This window comes from Acanthopagrus latus, chromosome 21, assembly GCF_904848185.1.
Source record: "Acanthopagrus latus isolate v.2019 chromosome 21, fAcaLat1.1, whole genome shotgun sequence".
In the NCBI taxonomy this organism is placed as follows: Eukaryota; Metazoa; Chordata; class Actinopteri; order Spariformes; family Sparidae; genus Acanthopagrus; species Acanthopagrus latus.
In genome coordinates this window covers 5,559,781-5,567,918 of record NC_051059.1, presented here as the reverse complement: position 1 = coordinate 5,567,918, position 8,138 = coordinate 5,559,781, and the positions used below count along the sequence as shown (strand labels likewise).

At 38.7% G+C, this 8,138-nt stretch overlaps 1 long non-coding RNA gene across 1 annotated transcript; it reads right to left on the bottom strand.

Moving 5' to 3' along the window:
* Window positions 1-5,403: 5,403 nt before the first annotated feature.
* Window positions 5,404-6,771, bottom strand: LOC119011380. Its single transcript, XR_005072178.1, has 3 exons — window positions 6,506-6,771; window positions 5,973-6,252; window positions 5,404-5,749 (listed from the first exon to the last, which is right to left on the bottom strand). It is a non-coding gene; the product is annotated as an uncharacterized LOC119011380 (long non-coding RNA).
* Window positions 6,772-8,138: the final 1,367 nt, after the last annotated feature.

The following is an 8,138-nucleotide window of genomic DNA, read 5'->3' as shown; positions in this document are numbered from 1 at the left end:
GAGCTAGCTCGCCACAACTAGCGCTCACTGCTGCCCCTTACATATGACAAGTAGCATAAACATGTCGTTGCTTTTCCCCAGATAGTTGGACATGTAGTGATGATAGTCATTAAGAATAGACACAACAAAGAAGATGTGGATGCTATCTATTTCGTTTTCTCTGAATTTTTTAAAAATGCTTTCAGTAAGTTACTTTGACATCATTTAGTGCTCAAAGATGATCACATTGTTTTTGTCAATATGGCTCAAGAATAACACATTTACTAGTATAACAAGGCTGGGGTAAAATCAATTCATATTGTGTGATCAGTTAGTCACTTATTTTTATTCAAAACTTATTTTAAAACTCATTAGCTGGAGGGAAACCTGCTGACCGCTGACCCTACATTGAGAGAACAATGCACACCAATGTTAAAATAAAGAGGTCTGAATAAGGCACGACTTGTTTGTACAGTAGGTGAAAATATGAAAGACTGTGAAGCAGCTGGAAGTGTTAGGAAAGGGTTAAAAAGGGCAAGTTTGAACACTCATTCATCTCAATAGCCAAATAGCGAAGTGAAAAAATATGAACAATTATATGAAAATGTAATATATCAATGAATAAATGTAATATATATATATATATATATATATATATATATATATATATATATATATATATATATATATATATATATATATATATATATATACCTTAGCATCCAAACACTGTCAACAACATTGACGATGATAGATAGACATAATCATACCTATTCATCGTTACATTTCAAGCATGGTGACAGACATTTATCACTTGTTTTAGAGTAAAACACTTGAAAGGATTAATCAAAGCCATCAGTAGTTCCTACTTTTTTAATCATAAAACTATTCATCAACTTTTTCATCTTTTATTAAAGTATGTTTTGATGAGGAAATTCTAAAAGAGGCTCTGCACAATTTTCCCATGAGAGTCTCACAGTCTGGACAGAATGTAATGAGTTTTGAGTCAGTTGTTCTTTGCCAAATGTTTGCTGTTGCCAAGATTTTATGCCCCATTAGATGACAAACTGTACCTGTCAATTCACTGGTAATTGAGAGTGATGCAGTGGTATCTGCATTGACAAGCCTCATTGTTTTGTGTAATCACAGAGTTACTACAATTAGATCAACAGTTGGGCATGTTTGTGGTTCGTGATGCTGCATTGTTTGGTGTACACATGTGATGTCCTGGATGAAACAAAGTTATGAGATTATGATTGATTATTTTGGTTTGTTGTGAATCAGTGTTTTGACAGGGTAGTATTCGGATTATGACACTTTGCTTGACAGGAAGCAAACACATAACCCACTAAGTTTTGGTGACACCCTGTGATTACCATTATCAATAAATGGTAAATTTAATAAATCTTAAGTAGGTAGGTGTTTAACCAATATTGAAATGTTTTGTAAACCATTCACTGAGCTGCTGTTTATTGTGAGGTGCATAATAAAACACTTACCAAGCATTTTATTGTTTCTTTACAGTGAAATACTCTCCCTTAACTAAAGCTTAATTAACCATGAATTTACCATTTATAAATTAAGCTCAATAAAGCGTTACCCACGTTTTTATTGATTAGAATTTCTATGATATTTTGTGTTACTATCCATGCTATTGCTATCCATGTTAATATCCATATTATTTCTAACCGTGTTAACATCTATGCTATTGCAATCAATGTCAATGAGCATGCAATTTTTATCCATGCTACTATCATACTACTGCTGTCCATGCTAATAGTCATGCCATTGCTAACCATGTTAACGTCCATGTTATTGCTTTCCATGCTTTTGCCATCCATGCTAATATCAATGAATTGCTACCCATGCTATTGCTACCTGAGCTAATATTCATGCGATTGCTATCAATGCTAATGATGCTGATCTTGCTAGAGCAGCAGTTTGATTGGCCTGGCAATGGGTTATTTCCAACTTGTAACCAGACCCCTGTTTTTGAGAAGGGACATTGACTGTCAAACAGGAAGAAACATTGACTGGAGTGGGGCTTTATTTTCTGTCAGAGTAACATTAAGAAATCAAAACATATTTCTATTCACAATCACATCAAATTGAGAAAACACATTTCTCACACCCAGGAGGATTAAATCAAAGAGTCAAGATGACTCACGGTCATGATCTCCGGTGCAGAGAACTTCATTAACAGACCACACATTTGGCCAGAGAGCAGCTTGGCAGTTGTTGTGGCTTTATTCAGTTTGTTTTCTTCCACGCTATTGGTTGCATCCCAAAATGGCGCCTGTGGTTTGCTGATAGCGTCGCTTGCTGCAACCACATGAAGAGAAAAAACAACAGTCAATTACACCATTAGTAATGACTGCTGGGCAGATGACAGTGTTCACAACCACTGAGTAAATACACTACGTTCAGCCTGCATTGCCATTGCAGGCTGGCACACACACACACACACACACACACACAGCGGTGGCTCATGTAGGATGGGCGACTGTACCAAGTGATTAAATAAGGCGCAGCACATAATTTAAATTAAACACAATTTTCTGTTTTCACTCAAGTAATAATGACAGCCTAGGACAATACGCTCGGCAGACACTCAGCTGTTCCAAACTCTTAGATGGTGCCACTAATCGTCAGAGAAAAGGGGATGATGGACAACTCAGAAATAGCACTATCACTAAAAGTGAGTAAAAAGAAGATCCAACAAAAAAGAAAAGGACGATGAGGAAAACATGACTTTTCCTCGAGGGCTTGTTCAAGCAACAATCCTCGAACATTACGAGGCTGTATAAAACAGGCACGTCTCAGAAGGCCGCACTAAACCCCTGTCACTGGATCTGGACCGAATCAAGTGCTGCTGGGGTGTAACTGATCTGGGGTTTGAACGTTGCTATCTGTGAAATCTGCCCATATGTTTATGAAAACACTGACAAAGATTCCAGTAAAGACAGGGGTGTTATGCATCACCTATATGAGGACACAATTGTTGCTGCTTTGACTTTACTTCACCAACCAGTTCTCACTCCCAACCAGTGTTGCCACAGTTACTTAGTTACTATGCTGGTTACTTGATATTAAAAGTAACTAAGTAGGATTACAAGTAAATTTATTAGTTATATTTAGCAAGTGTCGAAGGAAAATGACTAAAATAATAGTAAGGCACAGTGACTTGAATAAGTAACTTTAATCTGATGACTGGTCTGAAAATATTAAGGCGTTAGATTACTCGTTACTGAAAAAAGTGGTCAGATTAGAGTAACACCTTACAAAGTAATGGGGTTTATAACCACTTTCCACTCTAACGGACTTAATGTACTGAAAAAGCACAGGTAGTAAGATGAAAGCCATAAAATATCTGCATAAATACAGAGTTTAAAGACAACACGTTACTAAATAATGCGTTACTGGCATTACTGCTCCCAACTCATCAAATTCAGCAGCTTGGTCAAGTGACCTTAAGCCTCGAACTATAACTCTCTGCCTCTCTGTTACGAAGGCACTTAACGGCAATATTTACGGCAATAATACGTTAAATTCAAATTTGCTGTGACTGAAATAAAAAAAATAGAAAATAGAAAATTAAAAAAAGAATTATAAGTTTAAAAAAAGTTTAAAAAAACATCATTGCACAGTATACGTACGTACATTAATTAACATAAATGTAAGTTTTAGTTTTTATGTTTAGAATTAAATTCCATAATGTTATGTACATGTACACGTACGCATGCATACGTATGCTTTCATCAGCCTCCACCACCTCCTTCTCCACCAAGAACTTCGTCTTCAGCCAGCATCACCTCACTCAAAAGGTACATACATAATTTATTTTATTGATATTTATTAATACATTTGTCATTTATAAATTATTTTCTTCATTTCTGATTGTATTTGGGAATATTCTTAGTGTTTTTTTTCAAATATTAAGTCATATTTGTAGAAGAAATACATGACTGGTAGGGGGCCTGGAACAAATTAGGCTATTTATAGGGGAAAAGGTGCTTCGACTTACGAAAATTTTGACTTACGAAAGACCCTCTGGAACGAATGCACTTTGTAAGTCGGGGTTCCACTGTACTTGGTTAGCCTCGGAAAAAATCATTCTTTGGGTCCAAATAACAAATGAAAGCACAGAGTTGTTTTACGAGAGAGGACGGACAGGGGCTCGCTGCTTAGCGTGCTAACTACTAACAGTAGAATGCTCTTCAACACAATTTGTAGATATCTCTGACATGATGTCAAACTGCTTATTTCTTTACATTCCGGTGATCATTTTTGATTCGGTTTGATTTTACAATTTTATAGAATATCTGATTTGGCAGACCTATGAGAAACAGACAGCTAACAAACACTTCCTGCATAAAAAAAGCTGTTGGGCAAAGGTCCTTGTTTCAGTTTTTGTTTCTGTTTTTTGCAAATGCTGTGCTAAGGGGAATTTTATAAATGGTATGAAAATAGAAATAAAGTCCTGATCCTGAAAGTAAACCCATGGCTTGTGTCTTGGAAACAGTTGATTGTTGATTTAGATAGGCAGTGTTTTACAGTAAAGACAGTAGTGTGACTCACTGGCTTGTGATGTTGCCAACAGAGGGAACGTCCAGCAGTCTCTCCACCCATGAGTAACCTGTAGGTTGGCTCGAGGATAAAATGCCTGCAGGCTTAAAGGGGAGTGTGACAGCGTTTGTCGGCATGTTAGCTTGTGACTGGTGACGTGTCCAGCGTGTTTCCTTGCACGTCACTCAATGCCTGCTGGGATGGGCTCGATCACGGACATACCACGTAGGTAGAGAAAATAAATGAATAGGCTTAGCTGAGACTGCCGTCACATTGTTGTCATAAATGCTTGTTTTGGAAATCTCATAACAGTTACGCTTGATTGATCACTTTTCAAATGTTCTGAATAAATAAATGACGGTTACCATAACAAAGTTATTTAACTTTAATCTGGGTACTATAATACCTATACTGGGTACTATAATATTCATATTCAACTTTAGTGTATGTGAATGACAAAGTATTATGACTGATGATGTGTATTGATGCAAAGTACCTAAACACACACACACACACACACACACACACACACACACACATATATATATATATATATATATATATATATATATATATATATATATATATATATATATATATATATATATACATATATATGATCAGTATAATCAGTATGTATCAGTCATTTAACCACAAAGTAACTCATTTGTAACAACATGTTCAGGGATGTAGAGCCTTAAAACAGATGATTTATTAGGGTGCTTTCACACCTGTATTTGGTTTATTTAGGAAAAATATAATGCACTGTTTCATTCTGTTTCATTAAAAGTACAAAGTATTCCCCTAAAGTGCTGTTAGAGTATTAGTTAGCAGCCAATTAATCAGAAGCCCTTCCACACGATGACTCCTCATTATCACAATTGCAGGGATGCCGTCTTCTTAGAACAGCAACGTGGTTGCTGGTAGTGTCTTCAGAAGACAAAATGAAACTGTCCCCCCATTCCGCCACTTTTCATGCAGACAGTGAGGAGGAATATCGGTCCTAGATTCCTCACCTCAAAAGGGCAGTTTGAATGGCGCTGTAGGGGTTTCTCTTTCCTCAAATAATAAGTCTAATTTATTCCCAGCTCCTGCTCTGCTCGCTGGTCATAGCCACATCTCCAGTCCTGCATCTGCTGCAGATTTTTTTGTTGTTTTATACTTTTTTTTCATTGGCACATTTGGATCAGATCAGCCTTATTGACTAGAGAAATGCAGATGAAAAGAGAAGTTATTAATTCAGATTGTACTCAGTCATGATTTTAGAATTACCTGAGTAGATTATATGGGGTAATACATATTTAGGTACAAGAAAAAAAAAAGTTTCCAATGTTTGGCTCACTTCAACTGACCAGTTAAAACTAACCAAACTAATTGGGAAGACATGCCAGGGTTTATTTTAACTGATCCAAACAGCTGACCCTTACATTTTTTGTCCGCTTATCTAGGGTCAGGCCCCAATGACACTCCAGATGCTCCAGAAGTCCTTTTCCCCAGCAGCGCTCTCCGGCTCCTCTTGGGGGGGTTCCGAGGTGTTCCCCAGTTCCCTCCAAGTTGGTCCCCCGGAAAACCTCCAGAGGTTCGCCGGCTAAGGTGGAGAGAGGAGAGCTGAAATGAGCAGGAAGTAGCTGGCCTTTAAACTGCCGACTTGGTGGCTGGGCCGATCAGTGTCCCTGGACAACCCACAGACACACTCAATTACCACACCTGCAACCAGTCACACACAGAGCACAACAGAGAGGGATTCATTCAGAGACAATTAAAGCACATTATAAAAAAAAGGTTCATAGGAGCTTTGGGGCCATGACTGTCTTCATACTGTGTGCAGAGAATGAAGATTGTAAGTAAAGCCTCAAGAAGACATCTTGTATTCACAGCTTACTGATCTGATGAGTTTTATCAAAAGCAGACATCACAAGCAGACGGGGAGTGACAGGTACATGTGACAACCAAAACTTACACATTAGTTACATCTGATACCACAGATGTGGCATGCGCCCCGCGGCTGGTTAATCCTCCCCAGAGGCGCAACAGCTAACTGTTGTGACTGGATCCTTTCTTGTGTTTTCTGCTCTAACGCCTCGGGCCCTTCCCAGACAGATGGGATTCACTATTTTTCTACGGGAGCTCCTCCACACTGGAAACAATATACCCCCCAGCAGACAGACAGGTTATCTCACACACACACACACACACACACACACACACACACACACACACACACACACACACACACACACACACACACACACACACAAGCAAGCCTGTTACCTTTCACTGCTGTTGTTTTGTAAGTTTGTCACAGCCTGTAAGATGAGATGAGCTGATTTTGGATTATTGCCAAAAGATATAGTGTGTTTGTTTGTGTGTGTGTTTGTTTGTGTGTGTGTGTGTGTGTGTGTGTGTGTGTGTGTGTGTGTGTGTGTGTGTGTGTGTGTGTGTGTGTGTGTGTGTGTGTGTGTGTGTGTGTGCGTGTGTGTGTAAATGAGACAGAGATACAGTAACTGCAGTTCAAATATTTGTACTGGATGACCAGGTAAAGTTGCTTTTCAGAAGTGTGAGAAAAAACTGTTTGTGTGTATGTGTGTGTGTGTGTGTGTGTGTGTGTGTGTGTGTGTGTGTGTGTGTGTGTGTGTGTGAGAGAGAGAGAGAGACTGATGGGACTGTTTACTATTTGTAATGGTTGTGCATCCTGATGCCCCCCCCCCCCCCCCGCCCCCCCCGAGGATCCTAAAACAGGTGCCTCTTTCAGCAGTGCACCAGTTTGCTCTTTTGTGTACTTAATGTCAATCATCGGTTTCAGAACTGTTTCAGTGACAGAATAACAATGTTTATATTGACGCTGACTGAATTATCCCTCGTAATTGCTTTACGTGCTCTGCTACACAAGTACCTGTTTGATAAAATCCTCCTCATGCACTGTCTTACCATGGTGTCTACAGTAAGAAGAGGTGTATTTCAAAAGAAAAACACAAATGGATTCAATTAAATGTGGTGAATTGTTAACCAAGGTAACCATCTGAGTCACTGAACAGTATCAGTGGCCAAGTCTGACAGATTGCCTTGACTTTTACCCTTTTCAACACCTCGTGTGCCTCAAGGACAGGAGCAATTAGTCAGAGGATACCTCATGTAGCCCATGTAGCTATGTCTTTTGCACTCCTCTTCCCTGTTCAAGGTGTCATCTGTCGCCTGTAAAGGGCGTCGCTTTGTGTTGAAAAGCGGCGAGGGTGTAAGGGTTCTGAAAAAAAAAAAAGACTGACATTTTTAAAATGGTCTTCAACTTACTGTATGTGATTTTCTGCAGTGTTGTCAGAAAACTGTATGAGGTCAGAGCAGATGATACAAATTAACCATTAAAAAGTCATTCATTCATTAAAGTCACATTATGTAGAAACTGGCGTTTTGCGCACCCCCGCAGTTTCTTGCCACAACATCGCTGTCGTAGATTCAAATCCCAGGTTTGCAACAATGTGTCAAAAGTAATGTGCCTACTACTAACTACAAACATAACTCATTATGTTTGAACTAATCATGCTTTTAAAAGGTGATGGGGACAACAATGGTCATTTCAAAAACTGGTGGGGACATGT